The sequence below is a fragment of the Toxorhynchites rutilus genome, chromosome 1 (assembly GCF_029784135.1).
Source record: "Toxorhynchites rutilus septentrionalis strain SRP chromosome 1, ASM2978413v1, whole genome shotgun sequence".
In the NCBI taxonomy this organism is placed as follows: Eukaryota; Metazoa; Arthropoda; class Insecta; order Diptera; family Culicidae; genus Toxorhynchites; species Toxorhynchites rutilus.
Genome location: NC_073744.1, coordinates 18,896,660 through 18,915,794, shown reverse-complemented (window position 1 = coordinate 18,915,794; position 19,135 = coordinate 18,896,660). Strand labels below are relative to the sequence as shown.

Genomic DNA, 19,135 nt, shown 5'->3' with positions numbered 1-19,135 from the left:
GTTGATGGCACATCCGGCAAATGTCATCAACGTCTTGATGCCAGACGTACCGCCTGCAGTTTCTCGTCGGCATTATCCTGTCCTGGATGGCTATCATGTCGGCTTCTACTACTGAAGAGAGTTCACCACGCGTTAGCCACAGATTAGATGCGGCCTTGTCGACGTGTGGCCGGTCCAGTTGATGGGGGTGGGCACCATGCACTGCCTTCTGCTTCCAAGCTGCAATCTTCTCCTCCACTGTCTGCAGATTGCAGTTGAGTTGGTACTCCGCTTGCGCCAAGTGCAGAGCGCTGTATCCTCTGTCGGCGGCGCAGACAGCCCGGTATAGCGCGTTTTGGTTGGCGCGTTCTGCGAAGTACTCGCGCAGTTGTCGTACCTGGGCAACACACAGTGCAGAAATGTCGACGATTCCAAGTCCCCCTTCTTTGCGTGGTAGTGAAACTCTCTCCAGTGCCGATTGAGGATGGTGCATTCCGGCCTCTTTGAATGCTTTCCTCATCTTCCTCTCAAGGTCCTCTAGGTTAGTTTTGCTCCATTTGACTACACCAAAACTGAAGGTCAGCAGGGGAACCGCGAATGTGTTCACTCGACTCAAGAACTTGTCTCGCAGCTCCGTCTTGATGTCGGAGTGGCGAATCCCGGTGAGCTGTCGGAATCCAAGATATTTATAGGATTCGCCACGAACCATGTCTCTTATAAACTCGCCGTCATAGACCTCGTAGCCTCCGGATTCGGTAAGTTGTCCTTTCAGCAGGTGGACACAGCGACACTTGTCGAGGCCGAACTCCATACAGATGTCCCTGCTTATGTCTTCGACAACCCGGATAGCTACACCTAGACGCTGACGTGAATCAGCGTAGACCTTGAGATCGTCCATGTAAAAGGTATGGGTCACTTCTTCGTGGGCGCCGTCGCCATACCTTATTTTATAGCCATGACCGTTTCTATTGAGCGTCCTACTGAGGGGGTTCAGTGCCAGACAAAACCAAAGCGGGCTGAAAGAGTCGCCTTGGAATATCCCCCTCTTTATCTGCAGCGTTCTAGACTGCAACACATTTTCCCCATCACTAAGGTGCAGAGACGTGCTCCACTGCCTCATCGCATGCTGCAGGAACCTAACGACGACGGGATCAATTTTGTAGAGCTCCAATACCCGGACGAGAAACGAGTGAGGTATGGAGTCATAAGCCTTCCTGTAATCGATATAGGCCATGCTTAGGTTCCGCTGATTATAAACCGCCTGGCCGACTATGGTTGCGTCGATGATGGCCTGGTCTTTGCAGCCATGCGTATTTTTTCTGCATCCTTTCTGCTCTTCTGCGATGATATGGTGTTGTTCGCAGTGGGCAGAAACTTTGGCGGTTATGATGCTGCTTAATATCTTGTACAGACTCGATAGGCACGTTATCGGCCTGTACTTTGATGGGTTCAATGTGTTGCTGTCTTTCGGGAGGAGGAATGTGACGCCACGGGTGGCGAATTCAGGGAGGTTGTGTGGGTCACGTAGCACCTTATTGAAGCACTCAGCTATCTTTTGATGTGCGACGGTCAGCTTCTTGTGCCAGAAGTTCTGAACACCATCGGGGCCCGGTGCTGCCCAGTTCCTCAGGTACCGCGAGGCTTCGCGGACATCGTTCTCTTCGACGATGATAGCTGGCATCTCTCCAATTTCACCACAACTCTCCTCCTCCCGTCTTAACCACATTTGCCCGTCGCGATGTTGTACTGGGGTCTCCCAAATACCAGCCCAGAAGTTCGTCACATCGCTAATATCTGGCAAACCTTCGCGGTAGTCGGGCTTCTCGTCGCTAATGTGGTCGTAGAACGCTTTTTCGTTATCTCTGAACATCCGATTTTGTTCCTGGCGCTTTGCAGAGTCAGAGTAACGTTTCAGCCGTTTAGTTAGGACGCTCAATTGCTGTACCAGTGTGTCGAGTTTTTCCGTCAGCTGGTGAGCTCCCAGCTGGCGAAGTTCAGTAGGCCGCACGATCACAGCAACTTGGCGACATAATTTCGCCGATCTGCTGCCTCTTTTGTACGCCATCAGTCTTCCAATTGCGGCGCGTTTGTTTAGGATCCGTTGCTCCAATCTCCTTCGCCATGGAGGCTCACGCCTTTCACGGAGATGTTGGAGCAGTCCGCCTCTTGGCCTAATACGGTATCCTAAACTTTTGGCGGTCGCCACAGCAGCACAGTAAACTTTCAGTTGCAGCTCCTCCATGTTCTCAGCATCAACCAAGTGCAGCGGAAGAACGTGCTCGTTCATGAGCTTTACTGCACTTGTCAGCCTGCGGGAATGCTGCAACTTCGGGATCCTGGGGCGCGACAATGGGTCTGTGTCGCGGAACTGTGAGATCGCCTCGTCGTAGTGGAAGACCAGATCGCGTAGTAGTTGTTGATCTGGCTGTGGGTCTTCCGGCTCAGGGGGTTGTAGTACTGTGGCCTCCACTGGTGCTGATTCGCGTGCCCCACTCGCGAATGAATTGCTCAGCCGTACTGAACTTCGTCTCGACACATCGCTTGCTCTGTTGTTCCTGGAGCTTATTTCTCTCTGCACCTGCTGCTTGATCTCGTCGATTTGCGTTTGGGAGAGCATGTTGTTGCGTACTATCGCTCTACGCCTCGCGTTCATCGCGTTCTGATCAAGCCTCCCGACGAACTCTGGATACGCTTCCTCGAACATTGTTAGTATTCGAGGGCGACCGCTCATGTCCGTCTCCAAAGCAGTGCAGATGTAATAGGCGCGGATCACGAATTCATTCATTTCGTGTGTCCACATGATCCGGCGCCTAGTGGTACCCACAAGTGTGGACGACTGTCGTCTGGCAGTCGCAACACGTCTCGTAGGCGCAGCGTTTCTTGGGTGATGTCGATGGCTGCTGTTTCCGTGTGGCGGTAGCTCTTCGGGTTGAACCCGGCTGGTGGCCCGCTCTTGCACATCGCCCTCCAGCCGCTGGCCGCTCGCTCTTACGCCCGTTCCAGGACCAGCTCCAGTTCGGGGACCCTCCTCGGGTGATCGCATTCTAATTACTCTTCGTGAACGTAGCTCCATTTTCTGGGTGTATCTCCTTTGCCCGGGAGACAGCGGGTTGGCAAGGCCTCCATGACCCGGGAGGCCTTCCCCGGGAGAGATATAGCGCTCTGACTCGCTCGCACCCCCTCACTTAGCCACTTTCGACACCCGTTCTCGGAGCCAAGACCAGGTGTGTGTTTCCAGTTCACGCCCGATCTAAAAATGTCGTCATATGATCTTCGTGGAGGCGTGAGATAGGAACATTTGAGACCAACAGGCAGGCTCCTACCCTATGTTGATCCCCATTTGAGAACCCTTTTTTTTTGAGAATTTTTTTTTATTTTAATTTTTTTTGTTGATTTTTAATTATTTAAAAAAAATTTTTTGTTGTTTTTTTTTCTAAATTTTCTAAGTGCAATACACAGATCTTCAGATCGCTGCAGTCAACAAATGGACCGTATTGAAGCTAGCGATTGACCAAAAACGCCCAGAAATGACCAACAGAGGAGATGTTTCGTTCTACAGGACAACACAAGGCCACACAACTCCGGGAGCTTGATTGGGATGTTTTTATGCATCCACCGTATAGTCCGGACCTGGCACCAAACAATTACCACCTTCATCTCGCATTGTAAAACTTTCTGAGTGATAAGAAATTGGGATCAAGAGAAGATTGTAAAAATCTATTGCTTGAGTTTTTCTCCAATAAGGACCAAAACTTCGATGAGAGAGGCATTATGGTGGACGAATAACCGCATTTTTAGCGTTACATTTTTTGTGTATTACGCCCGAGTATTGAAGAAAAGTGTTGTTGTCTTCAAGATGTTCACATATTGTTAAACATTTTGGCATGTTCTATTCATTTTCCATGAGTCCATGAGTAATATGGAAAAAAATGGAAATATGTTTTTAATGCATTATATAAAATGTAAACACTCCTGATATCAATGAATCATCGACGTTGGACCGATGCCGAACAGATAAATTGTACTACTGCTTGACTTGTTTGTTTGCCAATTTCCCTCGTAGAAGGTACCGATAGCTAGTATATATAATGCCTAACAAACAGTTAAATTTTCCGTGAAATAGTTCGTATTCATTCATTATTTTCCTGAGTGTACACTGAGCGATTTACGGTGTAAACTCGTTGTAGAAGGCACGTCACATTAATTGCAACAGCTACTATCCAACCAACGGATAGCAAGTTCCACGTTGTTCCTCAGGGGATGTGGTCAGGCAGACGCCACTATGACGAATAGATTGAATCGCTTGTAGTCAGGATGTTATTGGTGTTTGCGACCGTTTTTTCATTCTCATGTAGCGGTCCATCCCTAATCGTGCCAACAATTTAATAACTTCAGCGCTTCTCCGTGAACGTTGTATCGATTGGATGCAAAACAAAATGCGAAGCCTTTCCAAACATTTCCATTCAAACATTCTCGGTCGACTAATTGGACTAGCCGGATAGCAATTATTTTCCTCCACCAAACAGGGCTAAATGAACATACACGGTGTTTATTCTTCTTATTGTGGATTTTCACCATTATTCCCGACCTATTTGTGTCGCTCGAATGTTTGGGAAAGGGTTCACTCTCTGGTTCAGGGGGCAAATATGGGACAAAGAGAGACACAATCGTAGATATGTACACAGAAAAATTTAAGGGGTTTCCAACGGACAATGTTGACGGAAACCCGTACATAAATTGAATTTATTTGCCTCAACATGGTTGATGTATAGATGGAAAATTTGCTTCATTCTGAGACGCTCTTTACTTATAGAAAGCTGGTTAATTTCTATGGTTCTGATAATTTCCTCCACGATTTTACTTATGATGAATTCAGATTTCACATCTCTCACTTCTAGTTTTATTTTATACAAGCTTATTTTCATCGCAAATACTCTTCTAATTGGTTGCCACCTAGCGCCTCATTTCACACTCGCTAGGATATGGAAACCACCGGATCCAAATGATTAATTGGCTGTGTCTTTCAAGGGAAACGCTCAACGCTCGAACATGGAAACAGGATTACGTCAATGGTTCTCCTTCCGCTAACAGTAATCGAAAGAGGCGATTTTCTGAACGCGTGTGCGTTTTGCGAAACTCAAGCTTACCATAATTCATGAGAAATTTCATCATTTCCATCTTTGCTTCCCGTCCCCCAAACCCTCGGAGGGCAGCACTACGGATGATTCATTTTTCATTCAACATCTTCGTATTGGGTCCCGGCCCCGAAATGACGAACGTTGTTTTAATAATGGCGATGTTAAATTCGGGAAAAATAGTCTCATTCTGTGGCCTGCATTATAGATGGGGTCGTAATGGGACTTTTGCGTTACTTTTTTCCATCTCTCCGGTTTTGATACTTTTGCCCGGTGGGAAAGCTTTCTTTCACCTTCCGGTAGCGGGCGGAGACGACGACCGAACCAAAAATCGATATTTTCAGGCGAGAATGAGTGGAAGAACCACCGGAATGACAGCATAATTTTATTACGTGAGCTTAATTTTGATATTTGGTAATTTGATGTTGACACTTTAGGGGATGTTTTTCGGTTTAGCGTGTGCGCACTGTGTTTTACGCACGATCTCAGCTGCCAGGCGTCTCCATCGGAACATTGCCAAGGCATTTAAACATATCGACCTAAAACACGCATATTGCTTGCATAACGACATCCATTTCAATCTATTTTCGATGAAATGTTGTTGCCTGCAGCAATGTACCATTGAAAAAAATGTCTACCAAGAAAAGTGCTTTCATTGCAGCACCAGAAACGAGAAACGCTGTCAATCTGTCGCCGTTATTTTCATATTTGTTTCATTCACTTGTTTTTCGTCAACGCCAATTTAAAATGTTTCCCTCCCTTTGCCCAAACATAACTTGAACGAGCCTTCGAGAATGCTGAGGGATAATGATTGGAGGCTGAATGTGGTATGCTTTCGAAAATCCACTTCACACACGAGAGCAGCGGGCGATGGAGCGGGGTGGCGCTTCCTAGTGGCACTTCCAACTGTCAACTTGATGTCGGTCGATTGAAGGAAAGCGGCAGCTGAGCATCATCCCCATCAGCTACGCACCATCGATTACTGGCGATCCTGCGAGCGAAAGTGGACGGATAGACTGGCAAAAAGGATGCTAAATTGACGATTTGACTCATCCTATTACTCGACATGGGGCGCTCCGATGAATGTGGAGTTTGCGAGGAAATTCGTGCAAAAAAAACCGAAATCTGTGATGATAGTGACTGATAATTGTATCCCACTGTGTCGGTGCTGACTTATCATACTCTTGTGCCAGTTGCTCGATTGTAACGGGATTGAATCAATCTAACGTTAATCATGGATTGAGAATTTCACTAAATGAATGAAGTCAGCTGTGACAATTTGAAATGAAAAATTTTCTTCGTTACATAACAATTCGAATCGAATTGTGCTGTAATTGATTTCGAATCCGCATCAGCTCTTCGCAGTTTCTGGAGGAAGCATTCCATTTCTTCGATGCTTTATAACTAGTTTTAATTATTGATGACGTAATTGAACTGAATTGAGAATGGAGTGGGCTAATTGTAAATAGTTGGAATTAAAATTGTGCAATCTCTGGGTTGTTTTTCTGCAAACCCCAAGTCATTGCAACAAATTTGAACCTTGTTGATCCACTGAAAACAGATAGGTTCATGCAAATACATTTGAACGGCAATGAAATTCACTTCAAATTCTAAATTACTACCGTGAAATAAGGTTGAAAAGGCTGTAGAGATTATAAACATTTAGTTTGTGTTAGCGGGGCAAGACGGCCATCCGGGGTAAGATGGCCACTCTCTAGATTATTGAAACAACCAACTGTTGGACAATTATAATACATTATTTTAGTATATTGTATTACCCTCAATTATGTATACTCATTTTGGCGTGTGTATAGGTGAAACGTTATGATAAAACAACAAAAATAATCTTTTCAGATGGCGTCGAGCATCGATTTATAATTTTGCTCGCTAGAAATTTAGTGTTTCAGTGGTGAATATGTACATGTCTCGTGAAACCAATGGTATAAGAGTAAACACACAGATCTGTTATGTGGGCTTGTATAGAAAACGGTATGTTTTTAAGCATTTCGTTGAATTATTGAGGCATTTTTACTCGACTCATAACGGGGTTAAGACGGCTACTATCGTAAGAGATGTGATTTGTCATAAAAGATGTCATTTGAACGCACTTGATTTGTTGGTTGCATGGTTGCATTGGTTCATGATAAATTTGATTTGTTTTTGGTAACTATGTTAAGGGTTGCGCATTAAGCCCGTTATAGGTAATTAAGTGAAAATAACACCTCCCACTCTTGTCACGATTGATCTAAAGTACAATGGCTTTGATCTGTAGTACAATTCTACCGGAAACAATAATCCTCAAATGTATCAGTCTTCCGAAAAACACTTACACATGTCCACGCGATTTGAAAATTCCATGTTTTTGTTTGAACTCGAACACGATTTTCGCTAGTGTTGGATGTCTATCCCAAACACGAACAATGATACACAAACATAAATATGTGTAAACAAACACGGTGTTTATAATTCAAGAACATCATGTGCAAACATATCACCCGATGACGCAGTATTCATTGCTTTCGTTTCGTTTCTTTTCATGCACGGAAAGAAATTATTCATCCTAAAACCTTTCTTCGTAGAATACTTTTTCACAGAAACGAACTTGAAATTCAGTTCGCATTACAATTACAATTACAATAATTGCATGAACTAATAGGCTATGAGTTCATGTACATTTTGCAAGTCTGATTAAATAATCCTTGGTTTCGTGGAAAGAAAACATTCTCTGAATAGAAAGAAGCTGGCCAAATAAATAAACAAATGCCCAGAAATTTATTTTACATGCCTGTTTTCAGGAAGGTTTACAGATATTCTTGATATTTTTATGGTAGTTTGATTAGGGCGGTCCAAGTTAGGTCGTTCAAAAAACCAATTCCGAAAAAATCATTTTGCAGGGTAATGTTTCTAAAAAATTTATGCATCAAACGCATAAAATCAGTTGAGTTGGAACCTGCAAAATTATTATGGAAAAATCTGTACCATATTCATGTTTAGCTTTTGCAATGAAGATTTGTGAAAGAAATACAATCAACCCTCCTTTAATTTATGTTCTGTATCTCGATACTCTCCTTTATATATGTATATCATTATAAATGGGTATTGGAGGAAAGATGAGCTTCAATAACAGGTATACTGCGCATAGAGACATATCAGTTGCCGTAGCAAGCCATTAATTTCTCGATGTTATCACAAACTGAATGAAGGAAAAAACTAAAAGCTACACTACATATGCTATGTGTGTATGCGATTGCATCATCTTTTCTTCTCTTCTTCTTCGCTCGTTTTATAGCTCGGGTCGCATTTGTCGCGAACAGGCAGTATTAGCCATTTGCAAACATTCGAAGATCCAGTTAAAATTGTTGCTACCGTGATCGAGTGGTTAGCGTCACGCCTAACATGTCACTGCTGAATAATTCTGGTACTTACGATTAAAATTATAGGAATATTGTAATCAAAATTTGTTGTGGGTAACTAATCATCTCCGCCACGCTCTATTCAATTTTAGTACTTGTTCAAATAGCTAATAATAGCGAATGTTACATGAACTCAATATATAAATTGATGCGTGCACTCAATAATGGTATCAATTGTGAATAACTCTGATATCAATCGACGTTTATTTTGTTCGGAACAGATAAAGAGGATAAAGATTAATTTGCCCAAAATTTTAGACGAAGCACCCATTATCATGCTAGGAAAGCTTTTTTTCCATGTCAACATATCAACACACCATGTGTTGAGTGGTGGTGGTGTGATGTCCGATTCGCTTCTTCTACTCTACGCACTGCCGGTACTTGGGGTGAAAATGCAAGAGAAACTGTACACCATGTTCGTACATAATGTGAAACATTGTAGGTCCAAACGTACTACGAATACAAACATGTCATATTTTCAAACATAGGTACAAAAAAATCATGTTTGTATTCAAACACAAAACTGCCAACAGCAGCGTGGACATGTTTATCCCGGACGCAGTGTTTTTTGTGAAACATGGAAGACTGGTGGTGGCCAACGTTACCCCGCATGATTTTTGATTTATCATATAACATTATGAAATAAGATGTAAACTTTCTGAAAATCAACGTGATTGTGGAAAACATCCTTAAGATCAATGCTGATATGAAAAAATGCTTCAGTTTTGTATACATTGTGTTTTATTGTGCTTAGGGTGGCCGTCTTACCCCGTCCTCCCCTACAGGTCATTCGCGATTTTATACAGACCCAATTTAAATTAATTAATGTCTTTAGAGAAGACCGTAATCTTCACAAATCCCACTCAGAAATCGAGAGGCGGCGTCCTCATTGCTATCAATTCATTAATACATTCAGAACCTATTCCAACAATAGAATTCGACGAGTTTGAGCAAGTGTGGGTGAGAGCACTCCGTATGGGAGAGATACAGTCAATCGTAAAATTGAGTGTGCACATGCTACTTGACGATACTTTTCATATATTTGGTACAAAATATTTCAATATATTTATTTTTTTGATGCATATTAATTACACATATATTTAACTAGCTATACACGCAATAAAATTCCGCGAAAAGTTCTTTTGCTAATTATTTAACCCTAAAAGAAGAAAAAAAAACTCAATTTGAGGCGTTGCAAAATTGAGTGTACACCTTGAATTAATAGAAAACAAACAAACCTTGTGAGTGAGATCATTGCAAATTAGCGTACTTTTTTCATACTAATAGATATTGTTACATGAACAATGCTAACAAGCTTGATTTTTCGAGGAAAGGTCAAACGGGAAATAGCATCTGCTGTCGGAAAAATACACTCCACAGTAAAAAAAAACATAGTCAAGTGGAAATAGAAAAGAACCATGGGAAATCTGCCGGGTAGAGGACACAAACGGATCCTATATTCTGACGATGAACGGGTAATTGTGCGACTCTTTCGAAAGAACCCTAAATGAAACATTCCTAAATTAACTACTGAAAAAGCCGGCACCATTGGCAGACCTGTAAGTGCAGATCCAGACCGGAGAGTGGCATACAGGAACAATCTGACCTAAGATAAGATCAGACAAGTGGCTAATAAATTTAATGATTTTGCATATTTTCAATTAGGAAATCTCAAAAATATGTTTTACAAAGATATAATAAGTTTTTAAATACCCATATCTGTAATGTAATAATGATATCCATAACAACTCGTCCAATATTGCCTGGAGAGTCTTTTCTCCGTGCAAAACAACGGCGCTCAACTCCATTGCATTTCAGGAACAACTTGAACATTGTGACTTATTCGCAACACATGACCGTAGTACCGAATGCTTCGTATACAGTCGATACACAAGAACATCTTGTTGAATTGATGGACTTGCTATCGAAACGGCGAGAAGAATGTTCAGCCCAGAAATTGATGGACAGTGAAGCAGCATTGAAATCATACCGAAATTCAGCTTCATCTAATTTTAGTGATAATGTGGATGACATGAATATTGAATTCGACTACACCATCGATGAAGCGAAAACTTTCCTCGACAGAACAGAACAAAATTCGTAGTTCTATATAGTTGGTTACATCATCAAAATAAGTCAGCGGGAAAGAACATGTCAGCAGTGTAACAATTGGTAGTCAGCAAAACACAACCTGGATGGTATCAATCATCTCTTTTTTCATATTTACGAGCTAGAGCTAACAACTCTCCCATCTGCATAGTGAATGATGAGACTTTCCATTTCTTCTTAGCGATGGAAATTTTATTCCGAAATATGAAATCGCATTAGGGACCTAACGAAACTAAATTGACAAATGAGTGTTTTTCCGTTCACTTTATTCCATTGTAAAAAAAACACATAAATAAACTTGCATATAATTCCTTCACATTTCCTTTAAACTAAATATCGTAATATTCATTAAATTCACTATTTCTAAATTCAATGCAAATCCAACGCTATTGATTTTTATTGGCAGCACTGAAAAAATCGACTTTGTTTACAAAATTTATATCGAAATTAGCCAATCAGGACTCACAGAAATTTGGTCCGTATCTGACAGAAATTTGGTCCGTAAAAGACCAAGTTATCTGATCTGTAAAAGACCAAGTTATCGTAGAAGCCCTTATGTAAACACGACTATAGTTTGCTAAGGCATATGTAAACTGACCTAAGGAGTTCTGGAACAAGGTCCTTTATACGGATGAGATGTAAACCAATCTCTTTGAATCGGATGAAGGACAGATAGTGTAAAGGAAACCAGGATTGGTGCTTCAGATTCAGCATTTGGTTCCCACAGTAAAACACGGCGTCAAAAAAGTCAGAAAGTCAGATAATGTATGGTACGATGGCGGCTTATGGAACTGGAACCATGGAGTTTATCGATTCGGCGATGGACAAGATGGCTTCATTGAAAATCCTGAAACGTAACCTTCAGTGTCCCGTGCAGAAATTGGCTCTCCCTCGTGATTACTACTTTCAACAGAATGATGACCCCAAGCAAACTGACCTGATCATGCGGGAATTCCATAATGTCCCAATCAACTCAAAACACCTCCGAAATCACCGGATTTCAACACATTGAGAACCTTTGGTGAGAAACCAAGAACCATCTGAAGAATAAAAATCCAGGGAACAAAGCGGAACTTGAAACGACGATTCGGGAGATCTGGGAGGCTCTTCCGTCTACAGTGACCAGAAATCTCGCCTCGCCGCTTGCAGGAAGTGCTGAACGCCAAAGGGGGGCCATACTATATACTAGGGGATTGATTTTTGTTATCTGTTAACATTTCAGAACTGATTTCAATTTTTTTCTAAGAAAAACTTGAACTGTACACTGAATTTTGCAGCGTCTGAATCGAAGATTTTTTGTTTGTTTTTTAAACATGAAATAGAAATATGACCACTTCAATTTTTTTCTTATCACTACATGAGAGTAATAATAATAATAATAATAATAAGTCGTTTTTAATGATTTATTTTTAAACCCCGAAAGACTCAAAAATAACAAACCAACACGGCGTGTATACTCAATTTTGCGATTGACTGTACATATATTTGCATCTGTTTACTGCTCAAATTATTTGTTATGAGAAACTCTTTGAAGTTGCTGAAAATATTTTATTTTCCTTTGCACCAGAATCAAAAATCCCCATATATGGAGATTTCAATCAACGTAATATATATCATGTTTTATCACAAATTTTGATAATCAAATTATTTTGTTGGCGTTGTGTTGTTGTTATTGATAATAAGACTCTGCAATTTTTTTTTGATAAAATAGCCGGCCTTGGATTGAATCAAATAAACAATGTTTATAATTGACAGAAATACTTCTTGAATTTCTTGATGATAAATATGACCGAAGATTTCTGTGTAACTGAATCATTAACTCCGTTTTGGAAAAATGAAGCTTTCCACTTAGCTATCGAATACTCTATATTTATAGATAACATTCAAAAACCATTCGATTATGAATCTGAGAAAGGCTCTGATTACACTAAACTACCAACTAATAAGATGTAGGCTCAACTATATCAATTGGCACGGTTCAATGAAATTATAGAAGAGGAGATAACAACAAGACGACAAAGAAGAAACATAAACACAAAATATTCGGTTTGGTTTAATCAAAACATAAAGAATCTGAAAAATAAAAAAAAGATGGCACATACAATTTCTAAGAAATACAAATCTAACGCTAATCTCGAAAATTATCTGAACTTTTTCGAACAGCTCAGCTCAACTGTTAAAAACGCCTTTGAAGATTACAACTCAAAAACTTATCTACGCATATGATGTAAGGCTGTATATGGAAATAAAGAATGAAGAAGACTTTCAAACATTAAAAAATTAGGTTTACATCTTTCATAATTGGTGCACTAAAAGTTTATTACAGCTCAACGTTAGAAAATGCACTTCGATGTCTTTTACAAGAAGAAGAACACCATGGAACAATGGTGTTAAGATGGGAAATCAAATCATAAATGCACTCTGTCCAACTTCTATAAGACCAGGTGATGATCTTGCTGCTTTGTGTCATTGTAAACAAAAAATGCTTCAATTTATATTCTAGTGTGTTGATATTGGTGACTTCCATACATTGCATGATTTTCATATGTGTGTGTGCAAGCGCTGAGCGTAAACGAATGTTTTTGTATTTTTCAAGTGTCAAGTCTCTATAAGACCAGTTACATTTTCCGTTGTTTTAGTGTTTTAATCAATAAATCTGGAAAATTCCGAAGGGAAAAGTACTCACGGAGAGAGAAAAAAGACAAATCGATGCATTTCACCAAAAAAATGTTGGTATCGAAGAAGTTGTCGAAGTCGAATTGGACGATCCCATCAAGTAGTATTCAATTATTTGATGAATCCTCAAGGATACGGTAAGAAGGAGAGAATTCCACGTAAATCGAAGTTCTCTGACCGGGATAAGCGGGAAATAGATAGAACAACTTCGAAATCGCTTATGCTAATAAAGCAATATCTAAATTAAAATGTTTCTCGGGTGACAATTCGTCAAGTTTTGGTAAAAATCCTTACATAAAGAGGGCTTAAAAGGTTGAAGCTTCTCTTTTACACCATCTCACATCGGAAGACGTCTGAGTTTTGCCAAAACTCACATGAACCGACAGTGGGACATGGTAAGTTGTGTCAAAGAATGTTTCCAAAAGAATACATTTTGCTATATACCATAACGAAAAGTTCTTCAATGATAGGTTATCTTTACTGGTGAAAAAAATTAAATTTGGATGGTTCTGATGGTTTCAACGAGAACTGACGTGATTTACGGAAGAAGGAACAATATTTTTCAACCAGGGATTTTGGTGGAGGCTCGTGCATGGTTTGGGTGGGATTCTGTGCAACCGGAAAGCTCAAGATAGCTTTCATATCATTCAAGGATTACACACATGTTCTGCAATCCTCTCTCCTACCATTTTTGCGTGGATATCATCACAAAAAATTCACATTCCAGCAAAACAATGCTACTATTCATACCAGCAAGTAAACTAAGCAATGGATTAAGGACCAAAAACTTAATTTTTTCGACTGGCCGGTTCGCTCTCCAGACTTGAATCCTATTGAAAATCTTAAGGGGGGATCCTTGTACACAGAATCTACACTGAGGGAAAACGGTACACCACGATTGAAGAGCTCAAGGTCGCAATTTCGGAAAAATGGGAAAAAATATCGAGAAATCCGTTCAGCAAAATTTGGTAAATAGTATTCCCACACGAATTTTTAAGATTATTAGTCTAAATGGCAAGGTTACTAATTGTTGACATGTAAATCAGCCGATCGTTTTGAATTTTCATGGATAATACTTATGAATTTTGAAGTGGTCTTATAGAAACTGGACAGCTGAAATTATCATATTTTAGCACAATAAATAAACAAACAACTCTTTTGAACGAAATTGATGTTGAGTACACTTTATTCTAAGCATTCAACAATGTATGAATGTATATTGTTGAAATTCTAACTGTTTGTGTTGCAACGAAATAGAATCAGAGTGGTCTTATAGAAGTTGGACAGAGTGTATGTACAAAGTTTTGGTGGAAATGCAAGGAAATGTATTGAAAAAAGTTGAATTAGGATCAGGACTACATCTTCTATGCATTTGAACAACACCGAGTAATAATTTTCATTTAAACTTCAACAATTTAAATTCGTTACCGGGTCTGCCAATCTGATAAAGAGTAAATTGCTACACAAATACGGATGATTTTTTTTAGGTTTGTTCTGCGAGGCAAGGTTGCCACATTTCCATAGATTGATTTGAATCGAACGAATTCAAGGATACAAAAGTCGATTTCGATCGAATCATGGCTGATGGAATATGTACGAATCGTTTTCTTAGAGATTTCACCAACGACACGATTACAAGCGCACGTGGCTATCCAATATATCAACGAAAACTGCTCAACAACGCAGACATTGACTTCGAAAATCGTTGGGTACTACCATACTCGCCTCAGCTGAAATAACATTCATTGCTCTTATTAATACTGAGTTTTGCAGATCGGTGAAGAGCAATCAATACATCTACAAGTCCGTTACTAAAAGAAGCAATATGGCTGTTTCAAATTCAGAATACAGGGAAACTTCGATATAACGTACCCTCGTTATAACGTACTCTCGATATAACGTCACTCGATATAACGTACATTTTACCTCGATATAACGTACACATTTCCAAAGTGTAAAGAAATTTTTTTTTATATTTTTTTTCTGATAGAACAATGAATTATCTGTATTGTGATGCTAAAACAAGTTTTGTACCTTCAATCAATCTCGAAATACGTAGTACGTAGGGAAACATTATGAGAAAGGCTGGCTTCGTTTTCTGATTGAAGTTATTCATTAACTGTACTAAAACAGCAACACAATAATGTATTATAGACTACGTTTGTGAGTACTTTATTATGCTTCGATATAACGTACAATTCGGTACAACGTACAATTTTGAAAGTGAAATGTACGTTATATCGAAGTTTACCTGTACCGATGCGAATACTCCTCGATTGAATGACAATGACCAAATAATGCGGTTCCAAATAGGCCGGTACATCAGCTCCATTGAAGTTGTATCGTTGGGTTTCTAATTCATGAATGGAACGAAACGGAATCGTTCCATTGGCTTTTTTAACGATCACATTCGGTTAATTTTAATGATCGTTAAACCATTCAAACACGCTGACAATAGATTAGTTATGTTTAGAAATAATTTATATGGCAGAACAACTTTTGCTGGGTCAGCTTGTTGTTTTTGAATCATTGAATTTTTTGAACAAATGTGGAAAATGTGGAAATTCTATAGACCAAAAAAATTATTTTGTTAGATTTAAAAACCAATTTCCCTTAAGATTTCTCTCAGAATAATCTGTCAACCAAAATTGATCACGTCAGGGAAATTAATTTCAATTCATGTGGCGGAAAAAGGCACGATTCAAATCCTCAATTTTAAAGATTCGATTGTTTCATTAGTTTAAATTAAATTCTCTGTCTTTTCTGGTACCATCAGTTCGACGAAGATTCGAGTATACGTCTCACTCGGAGGTACGTGTCCCGAGGCGTGGAAACATGTTCCCCAATTCTCGGCGGGCACATTTCTCGAGAATAACAGGATTAGGTATTCTGTTACGGTTTCTGTTTCTACTATCTAACGATAACACTAAAATCTTCCATTCGGTTCAATCACTCGCAAATTAGTGTGTTTAGAGGAGCTTTGTGTGTGTGTGTGTGTGTGCGTGGGTGTGAAATATGCATATGGAGAAGTCTTCAATCCCCTTCAAGGAAAAAGTGTATCCATTCTGGCGACGTTTTGTGCGATGTAGCAGAACTTTTCTGTCCTGCATGTCATTGCCTTTTTTCCACGTTCCTTACGGTGATTCACAACGTTGAATGACGTGATGGTTTCAGCGCACACTCACAAACCCAACGAGAAAAGAGCAGCCCACACTCCAACAAATTACAAATACATGCTACCGCACATGCACAAAGTTTGCCAAGTTCGATCGTATTCAGGCAGGCTCAGCGAAAAAAAATCATCGATTTTCCTGTTTCGAGGCGGCTTTTCTGGCAGTCCGTTTTCCCTGTTTTCGCACATTTATTCCTGTACCCTCTCCCGCACATATGCTCTCCATTCTCCTCTCTTTCTGCTCCCTCTGGTTTGTACTTCTGAGGAGTGGGAAAATCTCACCTAGTTCCGTATCCTGTGATGTAAGATGCTGAGTTCTGCGGGCCTCCCGTGTTTACTGTTTCAATTATGTCACTGTTGGCACTATGCACCAAAAACTAAACGCTCCACTCAGAAATCTTCTACGATTGCGTTCACTTCTCGTATCACAGTTTCATATCCGTGGATGTAACCTTCCGAGCGCTTTTCTAGCTATATTTCACAGAACCTCGGCCATATCTTACCACTGGTCACGTTCTGAACGAACCGAATATCCAAAATTACCAAACTTTACACGCTTCCTGCTCGCATTAGGACGAAGAAAAAAGAGAAGGAGAGCCGTCCTGGCGCACGACGATGCACCCACTCCGAGTTCGCGTTAGATTCGCGATTGCACACGGAACGGAACTACGAATCCGCTACACTTATCCGCTCCACTCCAACTCCCCCGCGGCTACACTGTGCTGCTGCTACTGGGGGTCGCTCGAAGCTCGCACACACGCACTCGCAAAAAAGCCCCGTCGTTGCCGCCCGGTTGGCACCGTTCTTCCGTAGCTTCTTTGATCCTACTTGCAGATACAGTGGCTCTAAACTACGGTGGTATCACGGTGAAGCGAAGGAAGTGCTGGTGGCGATTGTGATGGTGGTGGTAACTAATATTTTTTTGTTATTGTTTGTGCGGAAACCCGAAAGAGACAGCCCTTAGCGTGTTCACGATCGCTGCTGGACTGACGTCGAACGCGTTTTCCACGGTGGAAAACCATCGGAATGCGAAGGGAAAATGTGCGCTCGTGCTTTTTTCCCGAGAGCACGCGAGAGAGCCCCTTCGAGGTAGGCTGTGCTGAGTGCACGAACGCAGTACCAGTGCCTCTGTGACAGGCGCAATCTGACAGTTTTCGCTCTTCGGGAGAAACCTTCACACTTTTGCTTTTTTTTTCCTCAAAGAGATCGTGGGAGTAGCTGAGAATGGCTCATAAATTCCGAGCTCACACTGGGAGACTGCAGACGAGCTTTTGCTTTTATTTTCAATAATAGCCGTGGTAATGATTGATAACCACCGACGTTTGCAATCAATTAGGAAAACCTCGGTATGGCCAAAGAGATCGTAGGGCAAATATTAGTAGCGTTTTTATCTGTCATCAGTGAGTATTTGTTTGGCTTACGTTCAATGTGGATCTGTCCCAGTTATGTATTGACGATACAAGCCGAGAAGACGAGATTTCTGTAAATGAACATAGATAAAAGACATTAAGATTTTCGCGGCCGAGAGGTTAGCGAAGCTCCTCTAGGCACTATAGGGCCATCGAAAAAAAAGATAATAACATTAATGGTTCGAAAAAGTAATATCGTAATTTGAATAGCGATAAAACCCTTCGTCTAAAGCAGTGGTGGCCAGGTATGGCCATGACACGGGCCGAATCAGATTTTTCATCGCGCTCGCGGGCCGCAATGATTTTTTCCACTACTATCCATAATAAAATAAAAAAATACGAATTTAACTGGTACTTTATATGACCAACTATAGCAGGCAATAACTAGGTTTAATTATGTGATTACTGTATCACGATTTAATTGGGTGTTCTTTCAGTCATTACGAAAAAAATATTAGAATATTTTTAGTTTATTTCAATATACAGGGTTTTCCATTTCGGGCTTCCGAAAGTATACAGCCCTGCGCTGACAACCGTTTGACATAGCTGTCAACCAAAGCGTCATATCGTTAGTTGAATGTCTGCCATTTTACAATATGGATCGTTTTAGCATCGCACATCGTGTTAATTTTGTTAAATTATACTATAAAAATGATGAAAAAGCGGCAAATGTTTTTCGAGCATTACGGACGGATTTTGGTCGTCATGGACGGCCTACAGAGCACACAATCGCTAATGTAGTGCGTAAATTCGAACAAACTGGATCCGTAGCGGATATTGTGAAACCTGTGCATCATCGTAATGTGCGTTCGGCCGAAAATATTGCTGCTGTTGCTGCCAGTGTGGAGGATGACCCGAATGTCTCGATTCCACGGCATGCTCAGCAATTGGGCTTGTCAAACACATCATTGTGGCGAATTTTGCATTTGGCCTTGCACCTACATCCATATAAAGTCCAACTGGTACAAACATTAGAGCGTGGTGACCATGGAATGCGTCGGGCATACGTCGATTGGGTGAACGAACAATAGCAGCAAAATGCTGAATTTTCGCATCAAATTTTCTTCAGCGATGAGGCACATTTCGAGCTCGGTGGCTATGTGAACACCCAAAATTTCCGTATATGGGGCTCAGAAAATCCACACATGATTGTTGAGAGGCCATTGCATCCGCCAAAAGTCACTGTTTGGTGCGCATTATGGTCTGGTGGAGTCATCGGGCCGTTTTTCTTTGAAAATGATG

At 40.7% G+C, this 19,135-nt stretch overlaps 1 protein-coding gene across 1 annotated transcript in view; it reads right to left on the bottom strand.

Annotated features, from left to right (window-relative positions):
* Nucleotides 1-17,493, bottom strand: part of LOC129770921 (probable sodium/potassium/calcium exchanger CG1090) — a 34,146-nt gene extending 16,653 nt beyond the window's left edge. Inside the window, exon 1 of the mRNA XM_055774117.1 lies at nucleotides 16,767-17,493. The gene's annotated coding sequence lies outside the window, so the exon portion shown is untranslated. The remainder of the gene's footprint in view (nucleotides 1-16,766) is intronic.
* Between the last annotated feature and the right edge of the window lie 1,642 nt (nucleotides 17,494-19,135).